This window comes from Corvus moneduloides, chromosome 11 (genome assembly GCF_009650955.1).
Source record: "Corvus moneduloides isolate bCorMon1 chromosome 11, bCorMon1.pri, whole genome shotgun sequence".
NCBI lineage: Eukaryota > Metazoa > Chordata > Aves > Passeriformes > Corvidae > Corvus > Corvus moneduloides.
This window is the reverse complement of record NC_045486.1, coordinates 8,500,326-8,519,373: the sequence shown is the minus strand read 5'-3', so window position 1 is coordinate 8,519,373 and position 19,048 is coordinate 8,500,326. Positions and strand designations below refer to the sequence as shown.

General features: G+C 41.9%; 1 protein-coding gene across 2 annotated transcripts in view; it reads left to right on the top strand.

The window, feature by feature from the left end:
* Positions 1–19,048, top strand: part of PTPRG (protein tyrosine phosphatase receptor type G) — a 402,551-nt gene that overhangs the window by 170,324 nt on the left and 213,179 nt on the right. The window lies entirely within an intron of this gene.

Here is a 19,048-nt window from a genome sequence, read left to right as displayed (position 1 = left end):
ATAAAAATAATGATAGCAATGTCAGTGTGACTGGAATACTAAACTCCTTTTGAGGTCATCTTGGGCAGGGATGGAATAGTTGTGTGGTGTATTCCCAAGGTCTGATAAGGATTTTTGTGTTTATGGGGTTATTCATTAGGGAACTCAGCAGGAACTGCCCAAAATTTTTGTAGCAAGGTTTATGTGAATTCTGCAACATTTCTATCCTTGAGATGATGTTCAGAGAAAGCTCACAAGGAAATGTGCCAGGTAATTTAATTGCTCTGGTAAGTAAGAGTCACTCGTTCTGTAAGGGTTCAGATGCTTTGAATACATTTTATTTTTCATCCAACATTTTCAAGTAACTTTACGGTTCTAAGTTTCTTAGGTAGCAGTAGCTTAATTTTAAAATACGCTCTGCTATTCTCCCTTTCACTCTTTTCAGTAAGATTTATAGGTGATAGGAGCCTCTGGAAGGAAGACACGTGTTTGCCATATTCCAGGTTCCTCCTGACCTGGGAGTCACACTAATGGCCACCAGGAACCGTGCACTTAGCAGAAGAGCAAACTAATTTGATTTTGTGTGCTGTAAAAATGCAAACCAAGCATAACGATAATAATGCAAAGTGTAACAGAAATATTGTATTACACTAACCCTTTGACCCAGGGGCATTTAACTCTCCAATATTTATGCATTAATGTTCTTCGAGAGGTTTCCTTCAGTATTGGAAAGCAATGTGTTCAGGGGATGAATCTGTGGATGTTTTCATCTTAAGTGAGAATAAACGTTTACTGCAGAATTTCATGCTGCTTCTGACTACCTACCAGCTAGTGATTATATTTATTGGTGCTCTTGTACTACTAAAAAAATAAATGCTTAATTTTGGGGTTTTATTTGGTTGGGGTTTTTTTTAATTATTTGTCTGTAAAGCAAATTGATACTTCATAGATTTCTTTTTTTGCTTCCATTTTTTAATTAAAATGTAATTACCAATTCACATTTAGGAGTCTGTCATCTTTTAGCATTGGTTTTTCTTTATTAAACTGTAACCACAAATGTCACATAAGAACAGAACAATTGCCCTGTAGTTTCAGATTATGGATTTTTGTCATTATGATTGACTTGAATATACAATATTTGAATATATATGAGATATGAAGACACTTAGATGTTTGTATTTTCTTTAAAAACAGTGCATAAAAGAGTAAAGGCAATTTTCATTTTTTTGTTCATACCCTTAACATTAAATCAAGACTAGAAGCTTTAAAGACAAACATTATTTTTTTCTACTTAACAAATCATCCTAGATCTGTGAAGTTCTGAATCATTACAGAAGCTGGCAGAGCATACAGTCAGAATGACTTCTACAATGCAGAACATAACGGAGGTTCTTAAACAAAATGCATAAAGATGTGGGAGTCACACGTTGATCTGATTTTTCTTAGAGTTATATTTAGCTAAGCTCTCAGTCACTTTATAATTTATTCAGTAAACATTTTTTATTAGCATTGGTTTTTCATTTACTCTATCTCTGTATGCTGTTAACAGTTTCCCTTGGTGTTAAATTTTTCTTAGTATGTGCTTAGTCATCATCATAAAAGCACATTTGATCCCCACCAGTATATAACAGAAGGGCTTCTTCGGAACTCAGGGCATGAGTGCACGAGGAAATGCCCAGGTAAAGTAATCTGTATGGCTTTATTTACTGCCCTTACAGTAACCATGGGATGTGTTTGGGAAGCACTGAAGGAGAACCTTTTTGCTTCTCACTTGGCCTCTGAAAAGACTGTAAGACTGGCAGCGGATGTTTTCATCAGTTACTCACTTTGTTAGTGTTTTCATAGAATCAAATCTTTGAATGGCCTGGATTGGAAGGGACCTTAAAGCTCATCTTATTCCAACCCCCTGCCATGGGCAGGGACACCTTCTACTTAGACCAGGTTGCTCCAAGCCCTGTCCAGCCTGGCCTTGGACACTTCCAGGGATGGGGCAGCCACAGCTTATTCATTTTGTGTGTCCCTGCCCAAGATGTACTTCGGGTGAACTGCTGTCTGACCTGTTGTTGCCTGCTGCAAGTCCTTGGTTCTGCCATAGCTAATTTGGGCACATATTGTAGAGTAATTACCTACTTGAAGCACTGTTCCTGCTTTAGTGGATGCTCTTGCTATTACCTGAGGAATACACTTTCTTTTGGAGACTTAATAATTGAGTAAACAAACCCTCCCTGTAGCATACAGGGAAGAGGAGTGTGTGGAAGGGCACAGGGCAGTTTCTACCCAACAGCTTTGTGTTATTACCTGCTGAATGTACTTTTGGAATGGAATATGTTGCATGTAAAGAATTGCCTATCCTCTAATAGTCTGAGTATAAGCAGAGTCCTAATGGTAGCTTATTCATATAATGTAACAAGTTAATCTTGTTAGTGTGAGTTTTATCTGGCTTCATAATCATTGAATTTGATCATTTCCTCTTGGATGCTCTTCTTCCTCCTGTTTTGTGCGTGGTCTGCAATACCCTCCCCTGTGCTTAAGCTGAATATAGAAGATTCTGAACAGCTGTAGCCCCTTTCTGCACAATTCAGAGCTGCAAACTTCTGTAGGAGGAATTCAGGATTCCTGCCCTGTCACCTTCTAGTGACATGCAAGATAAGAAAATTTTTTTTATGCAGCATAGAGGTGTCTAGTCCTTATGGCCGAATTCAAGGTGGTGCCTTGTGCCTGTCCTAGGATCCTGTGTGCAGACAGCAGCTCTAGAGCCTGACATGGGGCAGGGAGCTTGGTGCCTTCCCCTCTGCTCAGGCTGTAGACACCTTCAAACCCCATTCTTGGACCTTTTTTTTTTTTTTTTTTTTTTTTTTTAAGTTAAGAGAAGCAATGAAGGTGTTAGCTTTTTTGCATTACCACAATGGAAAATAGCTACCAATAAGATCATACCAGGCAGCCAGGCCATGATTCTTAATTGCAATGCTTTGCATCTTCATTTTAAAAAGGTAGATTGATCCGTTAAAATGTACATTTTAATTTTATCAAGAGTGCTAGTTGCAATTAAAGAGCCACTGAAGGTCAGTGGTAAAAGGCTTGGGAGGTTGGGAGCTGACACCTGAGAAAGTTGAGATTACAGCTTTCTGCAGTAAAGCTGTGGACATTTAAAAGGAATGTAAATAAAAATGTATTCTTGGCGGACCTCTTTCAAGCCAGGATTCCTCCCCAGGGAACTCATTATCTCTTGAGTGTGTTCATCTTTACATGGGTTGCTTTTTGACACTGGGGATGGATCTTGGGCTGTTGCCTCGCAGTGCTCAGCCAGCATGTGAAGGGTTGCACAGACGGTACATGGTTTTGGCAGCATCTTTTCTTACTCCTGCTAATCTTACAGGAACCTGTGGCTGTGACAGTCTTCAGACTGCAGTGAAGAGTGAGCTCCCAGCTGGGAGCTGTAAAAACTGTTGTTAGGAGCATCCCAGCAGAGGGAAGAGAGATGTATTCTGTTTGTATGTATCTTTGTGGGGAGGGGCAAGCAGTGAAAGCCTTTTTTTAATATCATTTCCTCCTTTAATTTTCCTCCAGCATTTAAAACAAACAAACAGAAATAAATAAAAGATGGCTGGCTGCCCTCAGGGGTGTTTGTGTTAATGTCCCTCATTGGGCTGCTGCAGCTCTGTTTGGGAAGATAATTAGTATTTTCAGTTGTGGTTACATCTACAGCAGTGAGGACCTATAATATCTGTTCAATCCCTGTGTTGTCCCACGCAGCTTGCTCCTTGGAGAACAGGCTTTGCGTGATAAACAGCAATAATATCAAGCTGTAGATAATCTAGCCCCCTTTGCTCTGCTCCCCCTGAGAAAAAAAAAAGCAGCAGTAGCTGCATGTCATCTGCATTTATTTTAAAAGACAAAACAATGATCTTGAACAAACACAGCAGAAAAGGAGAGGCTGCCTCCCTTATTTTTCTGTTGCCCTCAGCATTTCCAAAGAGCAAGAGAATTTCTTGAAGATTGGTTTGAGAAGCTGGAGAATTGTGCTGAAATCCTGATTAATGCACAAGTTTTTCAAGCCTCTCTAGTGCTTTCAGTGTGAAAGGAATTGGCATTTGCAAGAGAAAGAATCATTGTTTAAATAACAATGTCAAATTTCTTACTTATCTTATTTTCACTGCCTTCATGATTAAGGTGAACGCTGGAAGCTTGCAGTCCTGATTTGCAGTGTACGCTGAGCTTTATGTGAAAAATGAGCAGCTGAGGCATTCTTTCCCTTTTATATTTTGGTGAAGGAAGAAGTGGTCTTAATTTTGTAATTCTGTGGTTGTTTTTAGGTAAAAGGAAATTAATTTTGAGCAAGAAAACTGAGCCTACCAGGAACCCATTAGAACGTGTATGGGATGACACTGTCACTATTTTAATTTAGCATTCTATACCCTAACATCTGCATCTAAGGAAACAATAGAGGAAATCTTATGCAATGACATTGAACTGCAGCCAATTCTGTTTGCGTTTACTGCCCCTAGCTGAATAGCAAAAAATAATTGCAGCCAATTCCTGAATTAATGTTCCTGTGCCTCTCTGGATTAGAAAATATGTGGGAAAATAAAATACAGTGAACTGCTCGTCTAATGGCGTTAATGCTAATAAATCCAGAAGCTAAATAGCAAAGTCAAGTTAGGGCAGAAGTTTTTAATAAATATTTCTGTTCAGTAAATCAGATGATGTATTCATATGAAATGTTGGTGATTTAACTACATACCATCACACTGACAAGTAAGCATGTTATTGGACAGAAGGCATTAAAATCCATCATTTTTATATTGGTGGGGACAGATAACTTGGATACAAGCATTCTTGCAGAGCTGAGGAGTTGACTTCCACTAAGAGTGAATGCTGCTAAACTGTTTTGAAGGAGATGCAGACCCAGCTGAGAGCCAAGATGTAAGGTGCTTTTCTTCCATGCTCAGGCTTCTGTCTCTCCAGCTCTGTGCGACTGGAGGTCCTGTGTTTCAGGGTCAGAGTTTGGTGGCCAAAACTAAGGTGTAAAACTTCTTACCTTGTAAGTGTGTCATGGTTTGACGCTGGTCAAACACCAGGTACGCACGAAAGTTGGTCACTTTCCCTCCCCTGCCACAGCTGGGTAGAGGAGAGAAAAACTTAATGAAGGGTTCATGAGTTGAGATAAGGACCAGGAGAAAACACTCCAAGGGCAAAACAGGCTCAGCTTAAAGGTACAAAGTGAATTTATTACTAACAAAATCGGAGGAGGATAATGAGAATTAAAATAAGCCCTTAAAACACCTTTTCTTCCCCCAGCCCCTCCCTCCTTCCCACTGACAGTGCAGGGAGACAGGGCATGGGGGTTTGGTCAGTTCATCACCCGAGGTTTTCTTCCACTGCTCAGGGAGGGGAGTCCTTCCCCTGTGAGACCGTGGGGTCCCTCCCACAGGAGACAGTTCCCTGTGAACTTCTCCAGCGTGGCTCCAAATCCCACGAGCAGCAGTCCTCCCCAAACTGCTGAAACGTGAGTCCCTCCCACAGGCAAACAGTCCTCCCAGAACTGCTGCGGTGTGGGTCACTCTTCACGGGGTGCAGTCCTCCACGGCCAGGCTGCTCCAGCCTGGAAGCAGGGGCCCCCTCTCTCCACCGGGTCTCCCACTGGATCACAGCCTGCTCCAGGCATCCACCTGCTCTGGCACAGGCACCTCCCCCGTGGGCTGTGGATGGATCTCTGCATCCCCCGGGGATCCCCATGGGCTGTGGATGGATCTCTGCATCCCCAATGGATCCTCAGGGGCTGTGGATGGATCTCTGCATCCCCCGTGGATCCCCAGGGGCTGTGGATGGATCTCTGCATCCCCCATGGATCCCCAGGGGCTGTGGATGGATCTCTGCATCCCCCGTGGATCCCCATGGGCTGTGGATGGATCTCTGCATCCCCCGTGGATCCCCAGCGGCTGTGGATGGATCTCTGCATCCCCTGGGGATCCCCAGGGGCTGTGGGTGGATCTCTGCATCCCCTGGGGATCCCCATGGGCTGTGGGTGGATCTCTGCATCCCCCATGGATCCCCATGGGCTGTGGATGGATCTCTGCATCCCCTGGGGATCCCCATGGGCTGTGGATGGATCTCTGCATCCCCCGTGGATCCCCACGGGCTGCAGGGGCACAGCTGCTTCACCATGGTCCTCACCATGGCCTGCAGAGGAATCTCATCTCCGGCGCCTGGAGCACCTCCTGCCCCTCCTTCTCCACTGACCTTGGTGTCTCCATGTTTTTTCTCTCACATTGATGCCATGATGATTTTTTACCTTTTCTTTTATACCCCTGCTATACCTTTTTACAACTTCCGTATTCTTAGTGCTTTTTCCCTACATTCTTGGACTTGTTTGTTCAGCTAGGAGACTAAACATTTTAGAAGCTTTGTAGGTAGGGGTTAGTGTGTCCCAGACCCCAAGGTCCTCTCCAGAACATATTCTGTAAACTAAGATAGAACCACCCAGGGGAAGGTTTCTCAGGGAGGAGGGGCTCATTCAAGCCTCTCATTGGGGAATTTTTGATAGATATGCTAATTAGTAAGACTTATAATGTTGTACCAGATCTTTTGGGGGTGTGCATTGCGGGGTGCGTTTCGGTGCATTTGACCTGGACATAGTGCACCTAAGGATCCTTAAAATAAATACCAAGGTAAAATCCCCTTTTCCCTTCTAACTGTGTTTGACTCTTGATTTTAAGACCAGGAAAAGGCATCAGCATGTTCTCACCTCCTCCTCTTCTCTGGCTAGGAAAACTGCTCCCACTTTGTTTTGATTTCCTTCTTAAGTATGTTATCACAGAGGCATTACCGTCATCTCTAATTGGCCCAGCAGCATGTCCATCTTCAGAGCCATCAGGGATTGGCTCTGCTGGACATGGTGGAAGCTTCCAGCAGCTTCTTACAGAAGCCACCTCTGTGGCCCCCAATACTGAAAACCAGGCTGAGCAAAACCAACGCAAAGTGCCACAACACAGGCATTGCTGTTTGGTTCTGGACTTTAATTGCAAATAACCTCAAATCCTATAAAACTCTCTAGTCTCAAGGGAATTCTGGATAGCCTCTTGTGATGATTGGAGGAGAATAACAATGTTATATTAAAAGTTATGAATATGAGTAATGAATTACTTTTTTTTTCTTCCTTTCCACTTTGCAAATTGTTGGTGTAATCTGAGACTTAAATTCAGAAGAGAACCCTATGGTTTACTTTATCTCCCTTGCTAATACAATGATATAATTTTAATACATTTTATGGTGAAATGTATGTAGAAAACCATTTTATACATAATTACTAAAAATAATTGTCTTTTGAACTGTGCGCTGTGTGTAGGGCTAAGCGTTAACACAGGAGTCCTTCATTTGCATTTGTAAATGCAAATGTAATGCTGCTGTAATTGCACCAGAATAAAATCTAAAGCTTTAAATATCTCTCTCTTCCTGTCCCTTAAATCTTTGTGAATAGATGTGACATTCTTACCCTGATGACAAAAGTACAGACTCAAGTTGGTTAAATATTTTAAAGTTTGTGGTTAGATCAATATTTCACAGCACTGTGCAGTGTACGTAGGATGTCATCGGTACTTCGTCTCTTTGAAAGGCAGCAATTAGAGTGATATGGACTTTAAAGGTGTGTTCAGAAAAATCATCATCTAATCAGGGGTGCTGGCTGGCAGTGGCTGCTTCTAGGTCAGAGCATTAGTTAATGCTCAGTGGGCACACTGCAGCTGTTGGTTGGTGGTGGAGACATGCCAAGCAAGACTTGCATCTCCTTACTATGCTTCAGGAAGTGTAGCTTTCAAGAAGCCTTCTGCCCTGCAGTGGCTCAGATCATTGCATTGCTATGTCATGCTGAATAATTTGCAGCATTTAGCACTTAAATTGGCTCATTGCAGCCAATCCAATTAGAATAAAGTCTATTATAATTTTGGAACCTTGGGATGAAATAGTGTTTAAGCGATGAGCTGCCTGCGCTTCCCGTAGTTCCCTAGCCTCGCAGGCCTGTGTGCTGTGCTGAGGTGGTGCCTGGCACTGATGGGGGGATGCTCCTGCTCAGCCCTGGCTTGCAAGCTGCGCTTTCTGAAGATGTATTGAAAACCTGCAGTCTCAAAAAGGACCTGAGGTGCTTCATCTTTTTGTTCGTACATAAAACTTTCTAAGCATTTTTCTTTTTGTCAAGGCAGACAAATTAAAATGCTGATGCTGTGATATGAGCCTGTACGGCTGGTGAAATTTAGTGTGGCTGCTGGCCTGGGCTAAGTTTCCCCTCCCAGGCTCAGGAAGCCACATATTCTGCTGTGAATTTTGCTGTTGACCTTTTGCTCAGACTCTGGAAGTCAGCAGAGGCCAAGTTTGAAAGAGATGCAGTAAGATGTGTATGGAAATTCACAAAAGCACCCAAGATGATTTTGGCATTTAAATCCAATGGACTAGTTGGAAACAGCACCTGAGCTACAGAGGTACACTTGATGTCCCAACTAGATATGTTTGGGTTGTGTGCTGGGCCTTTAATGTCTCTCTGCGTTAGGACATGGAGTTTTGGTTGTATTTATTGGTGACAAACTGGGTACAAATGGTTTTTCCTCTTCCTCCCCCATCTTGTACCCAGCCACATGCATTCCTCTTGCGCCAGTTTTTGAGCTATGCAATGAGCTGGTCTGGGAGCTGTCCAAGGTTAAAAATAACTCTTTTCTTCATCAGACTTCAGCAGAAGCTTATGTAGCTAACACATTCAGATGTTTTTGCTTGTATTCAGTATAAAAACTGTAATAAGGTAGATGGAAAACCAAATATGAGCAAGTGCCTATGCTAAAGTGTTGTATATAAGCTAAAAGACTGACAAGGGAATAATACATGGATATTACATTATAATACTAATGTTGGTTCCTAATGCTTAGATAAGTCTCTCAGCACTTAGGATGCTTTAGCAAGGGGAGATAAGGGCCAAATCCATTAGCTCTGGTGAGATTTGGATCTGCTTACCTTTGGATTTCATGAAATCAGGTGCTTACATCCCAAGCAGCCATTGTGCTGGGATGAATACAGCTGTGCAGTGTCACAAGCATGTGGAGAAGCAGAGAAGGGAGATCGGCACTTAGAACATTTTTCAAGCTGGAAGATCGGATGTGTGTTCTGTGTATCATTCATCTTGTTGAAAGGTTTTTATTTACATGCCTTATATCTGACTGTGTGTGTAAACATATATACGTTTTCTCAGCCCTGAAAGATGTAAACTGGGATAGATTTTTGTGGTGCTTTGTATTTAAATCTTTGCCTTATTCCTCAGTGAAATTAATTTGTTCACAGAATAACAGCACATTATTCTTCTATCCAAGAAGGTATTTCATGCACAGTGTTTGGTGTGCAATAGCTGCATATTACCAAAACCACTTTGATAATAAAATTCTTCTATTAAAAAGAAAAAAACAGAAAAGCCAAGTGTAATTATTTATGCAAGATACTTATATACTGTGGCATACTGAAAATGAGTGTTTTAATATACTAATTAAAAAGACACCAACTCAACATGTTAGAGTACCCCAGAATCTTATAATTTAAGCAGCTCAAGATTTGTGGCCAGAGATGGCTGGTTAATATGGACAAACTAATTTTGCAGAAGTTGGTCTTGTTTTCTCGCCCAGTCTCATGGTTTATGTGGTACCTGAGATGAAATGTGTCAGCTTTTAAACCTTAAATGCCCTAAGTATAGCTGAAACATGCCTCCTATCCTCTGTTGGTCCATCAGTTGCAAAGGAGCGTTCCATTACATGCAACAGCTTTTTTGTTCAGTAGGAAGATTTTAAAATGTATTTTACTAAGAGTCACAATTTTGTGGTTCACCTGAGCCAACTCAAGATTGCATTACCCCTGGAAGGCACAGTTCTGCCCTTAGTCACCACGGTGTGCTGCTGTCTCTCCTGAGGCACTGCTCATCTGATCCCTTTGTAGTCTCTTTAGGAAGAATTCACCCCAGGAAAAAAAGGAGTAGCTTCAGGCCTCTGTGGGATCAGCCCAGCAGCCAGAGCAATTGAGGGGTGGTAGGTGCTTAAGGGAGAAAGGTCCCATCCTTTGAGCAGCAGTCCCTGCTTAGGATAGCTGCATCACAGGGCTGTGTCTCACCCTCAGGCATTACTGCCCCGTATCTGGGTATTTAGTTGTGGCTGATGTTTTGTCACTGTGCTGGGAACCCGGTGGAGTTGAAAGTAAGTGCTCACTGTGTGAATATTTGCTTTGTGCTTGAGTCAGAATAATACTTGGAAAGGAGCAGGCAGGACCAAGGAGCAGCTTTTCTGTAACATGGCCTTTTCTGCTCTCCTGACTGTAGCACAGCTCCAGGAGAGGTGGTGAAAGCTTTGTTGGGTTGGATGAACAGTAGTTTCAAAATAAATTTACCACCTGCTGCTCTCTTCCCTGCTCACCAGTGTTGGCCAAGCAGAGTGTGGTTGGTCAATACTGGTTCCATCCTATCTGTACTAGGGGTGTGGGTGGCTTCTGCTGAGGTGGTGCTTTGTGGTTGCTTTTAATAGACCTATTGTTGAGAAGAGAAAACACTGCATGTCTTCTGGGTACACATTGCTGTAAAATGCAGGAAAGAAGTGAAGTTTGGGTTGATTAAAAAGCCTCTTTGTTTATTCAACAGTGTTTAGCTTTAGAGCAGTGGTTGGCTTTTGTTTTTAATTTGTACATGCAGAGTCTCTCGTAGATTAGCCAATTAAAGAAAACATACAAAATGAACACTTATTTTTAACTGTCCTAAAAATAGAGTTTTAGATTGGAAGTGTTATCTCAACTTTAACTAAACAGTAGTGTAAGCCTTAATAATGTGGTAGTAGTTGAAGTTGATGCAGCAGGTAATGAATCTTCAATTGGCTATGAACTTTATTATCCAATGTATGGCTTCCGCTTGAGTCTGTCTCTTGTTGTCACAAGAGTAGCATTTGCATAATTAAATAAATGATCTTAAAACTGTCTGCCCCTGTGTGGCTGTGAAATACAACGCTTCTTTCTGTCAGTGCTCAAGCTCATACCCATGGATTATTTGAAAATGCATCACAGAAAATTAACGTCAAACATTTGGTCTTTTATGAAAGGATGTCCTGAACCAGCAGCCTCGGTTTTGTTTCTTGTCTCAGTTAATTGATCTTAGAGCAATTCTTCATTAAAGAGAAGAATTGAAAGGGGTATTTTGAGGGCCTTTTTCACTGGCTAAAATTAAAAAAAAACCCATGTCATGGTAAGGAAGACTGAAGGAATTAGATAGTTTTGTAAGGTCCAGAGGTTGATAAGCTTGTGTACCTTTTTTTTATTTACTTTCAGTTTTTCATGAAGCAGATTGTGCTAAGACTCATTGCATTAACATCAAAAGGCATTTCAAGGGTGTAACTTCCTCTGTCTTCCTGTGCAGGCTTTCTTTTATTATTTATTTTTATCCTGTTATTGCTAGGGTCTACATTTTCCTTTTTTAATTGAAAAATTCAGTGCAACCCATGCACTGGTGTGTTCCCATTGCCATGCCCCTGGAGAGCATTGGCCTGCCATAGCTGTGCTCCAGAAGTGTTGGAGCTTTGGGTCAGGATACAAACCTGTCATTTTAGTCCTGCAAGTCACCGGTTTGGTCCCTTATTTTGTCCAAAGCAATGTAAGAAGCAGAATAGTACAGTCATGCCATTTTTTAAATCCTGTTTCTTTTTGTTACAGTGGTGACTGTGATCAGTTCTAGTAAGATGTAACCTCAGGGCTGTCACTGTCAGAGTGTCCTCACCTGGGAGGTCCTTGGGTCTGTCTCCTACAGCTGGTGGAGACAGCTGTGCTCAGGAGGTTTAATTGCTAATGAGGCTGGCAAAGCACAGTCATGGTGACGCAGAGGAGGTGTGTGACCCAGCACACCTTTGGAATAGAGTGGAAGATGTTCCCACTTTGGAATGCTTCTGAGGTTGGGAAGTAGACTAGGGTTAAATCTGGTACCTCACTTTGAGGTACATAGTGTACAAACAAATCCATGCTAAATTCCACAAATGATTTTTCCTAATGGCTGAAGACACCTACTCAGGGCATGGGCACAGCAAAGGAACGGACTGGTGGAGGAATGTCAGTGGCATTGATATGTCTCATCCTTCTGTCTCATCCAGCACCCACTAAATCCCATGGAAGACGTTCAGCAGGACACACAGCAGGGACTTGTGACACTTGTGAATTGTTACACAGGAATTGGCACTTCTCAGCCTTCTCAGGGTGTTAAAAAAACAAAGAGGAAGAAACATTGCTAAAATGCCATATATGTTTCCAGGCTTTGTGTTTCTGTAAAGGTTGTCAACTGCACCAAGGTACTTCCCAGACATAACAGAATGTCATAGTCATACCAAAAACCTGTGATTGATTGCCACTATAATGAAAGCTGGTGTACATCCATGTACACATTTCAAACTATTTTTGCCTTTATGCTTTTTTTTTAACCTGACATTTCCGATTAGTTTATCTAGGTGCCTAAATATGTCAGATGTTTATAGTGCATTAAGAGATTCCCCTTCTGCTTTCTTTTAATAGCACTTATTCTGTGTGAACCTGCAATTTCTTGAAGGGTTTTTCTCCATTGTAAGACAATGCTCTGCTAAAAAAGAAAAAAAAAATAAATACTGCTATGTGGCTTGTGAAAGGAGGACAACTGATTTATAACAACAGTCCACTCCTTTAATCCGTTCACTGAATTCAGCTTGTTCATCCTAAATTTATTTCCCAAGACATAGAGCAAACATTTAGTTGAAAAGTGAGTGGCTTATTCCATTTCCATATGTTTTTAATTGTCCAGTTCCTCTGAGAAAAGGCCATTAACTGAACTAAATTACAGTTTGGATGTGAATTTTTCAGCATGGATCTCTGCCCAAAAGGTGATAAATTAGATGCTAAACTGTCTTTGATAGTGACCTGAGAGATTAACACACAACTGTTTTGAAAACAGAAGGAAGGATTTGTTAGCCAGTCAGTGACTGTCAGGTTCGGGCATCATAAATTCCTGCAGTACTTGCTTTTTTTGAAGTGAATGACAATAAATAGGAAAATTTCAAGCAAACTTAACCCTTTGGCATCCCCATAAATCTTGGAATTAAACTTGAGCAGCAATAATGCTGAAATTGTAGGCAGGCAAAAGCCCTGCATTTGGTTTGCTGTTTGGATTTTTGGTACCTTTGACTGGTGCTGGAGCACATAAAGGGCTGGTAGGAACCTATAAAGAATACAAGAGCTGTAATCCCGAGGGGGCTTCAAGTTACAAATAAAGCAATAACAGAATACAACTGAACAATTAAATCTCAGGGCCTCTGTGGCTTTAGTTCTTGTGTTTTGATTTTATGCAACAACACAAGTAATAGAGAGGTGTGTTTTTCCTCCACCACTTTTAACAGCCCTTGAGTTAAATGAAAAGTGTTTCGAGTCTTTTTTGCACCTGTGTTTGGTACATTAAATGCACAGACATGCTGGCTGTGTTGACCTGAAAAAGGAGAAGATATGCATGCCTGTAATTTTAGCTGCTTTGTGGTCATTAGCTAAATGTCATCGTTTTTATGCTTACAGCTGCTATTTGGAGATGACCTTTGGTGAATGCTCCCAGTCCCCCTCAGCCCATTAATTTGCTGGGTAAGGCAGGGCTTTACTGCAAGCTGGCCCAGGCACAGTCCATCTTCCTGGTGTTGGTGGAGAGTCTGCATATGGTCACTGCAGGACTCTTTAATTCCTACTTCTCTTAACCAACTATGCTTTAAGAGATGCTTGCTTAAAGGGTATCTGTAGGTGGATCTTGCTTCCAGGATGTAACTGAGAAGAAACTCAGTTTTGAAAGACGCTTTTTCTCCTCTGTTAAACATTTTCCCTGTTAAAATGGATTCCCTCAAGGGATTTAAAGAGAGCCTGGGCATGACACTGGAGTGGATAATCTTTGCAGCTGCCTTTTCCAGCAAACCTCTGGGGAGAAGGGGGTGAAGCAAATGTCTGGGAAGCCAGAAGACAGGATATTTCTTCAGACAAGTTGAGAAATAATCAGGGGCTATGGGAGGCTTCTCGGGATGAGAATGAATAGGAACAGATGGATTCTGGAGATTACCCATTGGGATTTAGTGGCCACGTCAACATGTAGGGTAGGGGGGGATATTTAGTTTTAAGAAGTTTTCTGATTGCTTTTATTTTAAGGCAGCCCTAAAACTAGTGACAAGGCTGATGCTGCATGATACTTGGGGTTGCCAATGGCTGACAAGGTTTTGACTTGGTCTCAAAAAAATAGGGAAGTAGTAAAAAGAGGGGAGCCAGTGGGGAAATGGTACCACTTACTTTAAAAAAAAATTTGACTTGAAATTATCGCAGGGTAGCACATTTGTATCTTTTGTTTCCGTTGGGAGATGGTTGGCCTTCAAGGCTTGCACCTTTCTTCCAAGTCCTTTTTTTCTGTGCTTATGTTGATAAAATCTGTGGGTTTGTACTTCAGTGTCTTGGTCAGGTGAGAGCAGCAAGTCTGGAGCAGTGTCCCTCTGAACGGGCAGGTTAATTCAGGTCAAATGCCACCTTGTCTGCTGAAATGAAGGAAAGAGCTCACACTTGGTGAGCTTGATCTGATGCTTGATCAGGACAGTTATAATACTTTCTATGTGAGTCACTTTCTGTGATGACATGTTCTTTTATTCTTACAAGAAATAGTTAAATTTGCTTCTACAACAGAAAGATGATAAAAAGCACCAACTAGCTAAATTATTTCTGGTCTCCCAAGAAGAATTGAAAATGCTGTATTTTAAGACAGATTTTTTAAAATAAGTTTAAGCTATAATATGGAGACATAACTATCAAACATTAAACAGCACTATTTTTGGGCTGTCAGCAAAGACATGAAGGACATGGGGGCACACATTTATCCTCTTCTCTCTTCCTGATGACCCTATTTAATACAGTTGTGGGATTCCTACTTTTTTTTCTACTTATTTTTAGACATAGTTGTTCTTTTGTTTGTTGTTGCTTGGCAAAGCCACTTGAATGAGGCAAATCTTTGCAAAAAAAATGATTGTAATTACATAGAAGCAAGTGCCTATGGGGTGATGCTAAGAAATGACTTGAAATGCTTGCAAAATAGTTTGAATTGATTGGGTGGATTGGTAAGTTACTCTAAAAGCATAATGAAGAGCAAATGTAAATAAAATAGGAAACACTATTCTCCAAGGGCAGGTAGCACTGATGTCCGTTCTGCTCAAGGCTTGTAGCTGTTTGTATAAATCATGCTCCCTTCAGCTCTGTGAAAGCTTACAGTGGAGCTTTTGAATCTTAAACAGGCAAAGTAGTCATATCAGATGTAGCCTTTTTTCTTTCCTTCTGCTTCCATGGGGCACATGACAGTAACCAGATGTAGTAGCAGAGGCTGAGCAGAGACCTGTAATCCCCACTGCCCCTTTCACCACTGCTAATCCATTTTATTATGTAGCTCATTCTTGTATTTTCCACGGTTCTAACGACCCATCTTCTGTGTTGCTAAATGTAATTTTTAATCTGCAAGAGCTGCCTTTTGGGTTTTCTGTATTTATTTCCACTTTTCAGCTTTGAGAACATCATATAATAGATACAACTCATTATGAATTACAACTCCTGACAAGCCAACAGCTGGATTTTGTGCTGAATGTGTTTATCAGGTTGGGTTTTGTAGAAGTATTGGCCAAAATTTTGTGTAGGAACAATGAAATATTTAGATTTGAGACTGAAATCCCACCTTGGTGCTAGACACTTGTACCTTGCAAGTCTGCATTTGTGGCTTGATTGAAAAAAAAAAAAATGGAACTGATAGCATTTTCTGTTTAATAATTGATTCAGAACAAATTTGGTCATATGGCTGACAACCATGTGTGGAATTGACTTTTGTGGCACTCGTGGCTTTGAATGAGTGAGTGTTCCCACTGCGAGCCTCCTTGTGTATTTATTAGTAGTTCCTAGCCCATTGCAATTACTGATTAAACACGTTTTTCATCTTTACAAACTGCTGGTGCTCCTAAGAAGCTTTTAGGCAGTGTAATGAAAGAAAAAGGAATCCGTTATTGCAGTTTGAGAATGAGCAGATTCTTTGCAGCAAGTACCTAATGATAACCTGGAGGACACCAGCATTTTGTCCTACTCACTCTCCCATGTTGGTTTCCTGCTTAAATCAAGATTAATTTTGATGCATTGTCTATTACAGTGTTCTGTTTCTTTCTGTGGACAGTTAAGTTTATATGAACTAGTTATCCATGTCCTTACAGTTACTGTTAGGTTTCTATGTTTTAGATTTGACTTGATTTTTATGGTGGATTTGGAAACAACTATGAATTTCACTGGAAGTGTCATCGTCATTCTAATTTTGCAAATATTGAGGAGAAGAAATGAGCACCACTGTAGTGCACAGATTGTGGAATCTTTGATTTGCAGCTGCAACGTTTGGAACAAACTTCTGACTTCAGTTTTGCATTGTGGTTTTCTTTTGCTTTTGTAATTGATACATAATTTTGACCTGAAGGGTTGAAATGCCTTGATTCAAAACGTTAAAATCAATTGATTCTACTTATGCAGAGAGAGAGAAGCTTTATTCCACGCCAGCCTCCCCTTGACTGCTTCCAGTGAAGACATCTGCCAAATTCATCTGAGATGGTGAACCCTTAGCCCCTAGACGTGATGTCTGGGCAGAAGGAACCAGCTGTTTGCAGCTGCGCAGAGCCTGTCCTGGGAGTGGGTGGAGACCAGCCCTGCTTCCCCTTCATCTCTAGGGATGAGTCATGGTGCTGATATTGATATGTGGTGGTCTTTGTAGTTTGGGGCCTGGTTGATGAGACTGTTTTGGGGTCCAAGAGCTGCTCCTCCAAGGATGGAGGAGATGGATGTGAGGCCTGTTTGTTAGTGGGGGTGGGGGGGTGTCTTTTCACCCAGGCAGCCTTAGCTTGGAATTACCTTCCCCTGGTGCCTCGTCAGCTGGTATCTGCTGGCATTTGGGAGGCCATGGCAGGCTCATCTATCACCTGTGCTGTTGCTCACTGAGCTGATTGCAGAGACTGTGATAATCTAGGGTGGGAATTCTATTTTCCCTAACATTGCTCAATAAACTGTATCTATTCTTGTACACAGGCCTACAGACCACATGGGATATGCATTTACAAATCCCTAAATAGATGGCTTGCCTTAAACTTCACAAGCACTTTTTATATACAAGGAGAATGTAGCCATGGACCTCTTTTCAATGTAGTCAGTTTCTGCTGCTCTTTCTGTAAAACCCAGATGATTCATTTCTCACATCTTCTCTGGGATGGTAAAGTCAGAAGTAATGTAGCCCAAAAATACATTGACTCAAAGTGTGCCTCAGTCCTGCTTTACTGCCTCCCCCTTGGATTCCCAGAGTTGTGTGGGCTGACTTGCTGATCCCTGTGTGGGATGTTGGCTTCATCAGAGGGATCTCTGCCAGCAGCCCAGGAGCTATAGTGTCATCAGCTGAGGTGTGGGAGGAGCCTCCCCTGTGGTCACATCTGCTGGCATTGCCCCTCCTGGGATCCAGTCCTGCAGCAGGGCTGGAGGGAGGGTGTGCAGGTTTCCCACGTCTTGTTGGGGAAACCTTGGTGGTGTTGAATTCCTGCCTCTGTAGAAACAAAGGTAGCAGTGGAGGTGATGGTGTTTTGTAGGAAGAGACAGAACAGGTTCACTACAGCCCATGGGGACAGAGCATGCCAGGGAGAAGAGATGAGTTACCATGATATATTTGTATACCAAGGAACTGTCTTAATATATCCCTGCCATGTTGTGTGACTTTGTTTCAGAAACTTCTCCTTTTTCTAGCTGCTTTCTAAATGCATAAAACAAGAATGTTTGCAAACCAAGCGCTTGCAGTTTGCGCAGATCCATCTCACACATTAGGCATTCGCCAGGACCACTGACACATGGCTCTCCAAGCAGCCAGCTGGCCACTGCCATATATAAAAGTTTTGGCAAAATTGTAGAAACACATTTCACTTGGGAGAGAAAGATGCGCTGGCTTGAATATGTCTGATGAACAAGGTGGAGTCACCGACGCAAACCCCAGCACTCCTGTCCCCATCTCTCCCTCCTTCCCTGCATCCTGAGCCTTTTTGGGAGGTGCTATAGTTGTTTTAGTAACTCTTCCAAGCATGCAAGTGTGTACATGTACAAGCTTGGGGTGTGTTTGCTTTCCAGCACTACGGCTATGAGGTTTTCTGAAGATCTGAGGTTTAATACTATGTGATAGTGCACCCTTTGGTCTTGTAGGACATTGGAAGTAAGTCAGAAATTATCTTCACAAGAAAAAAAAACCCTAGCTGTCAAAGAGACTGCTAGTGTGAATTTGTGGGAATATTTTAAGTGAGCCTCTGAACCTATGAAAAGCCATCCTGACGCATTGGACTGTGTGCTTTTCTTCTGCTATGAACCTGCTGCTGGTGGAGGCAGCAGTTGTTCATACTAGTATGTACTGGTATTGGGGGTATGAGCAGTTTTTGTTTGGAAAAGTGTAGGCTAGAAATAGATATCACTTGTTTCCAGATAGGGATTTCTTTCTCTTTTCCTACCAACATGTGCAAGCACAAGCTGTATTGTTTTCAGGTAACCTTTTTTTTCTTTGGAACACAGAGAATTCATCTCAGAAGCTTCTTGGGGAGAATTCCTCATGACATTTATGTTGTGAAAAAGGGCCTTATTGCCCATCTTCAAAGTCACTTGACAGTATTGTGCTACCTCTGTGAGACTAAAAAATATAAGCACTAGTACGAGTGAGACAGTCATCACTGAAGAATAAGCAGGAAGACTGAAAAGATGAAAATGCAACTCCCAAAGAATGACAAAACCTCCTTGGCTCCTTGTCTGGTGCAGATGTGTTTGGGGGTAAAGCAGGAAGCTAAAAGCAGGACTTGGGCATGTGGTGCTTTACCCTGTGTAACTCAAAGAGGAGAGAAGAATCCCCGTAGGGCCACAGATTCATTCCTCCTGAACTTCAGCATCTCCCCCATTTCTGATGATGCCTCTTTCCCCAGCAAAACAGACTCCATCCCCTCAGACCTCTATTCTG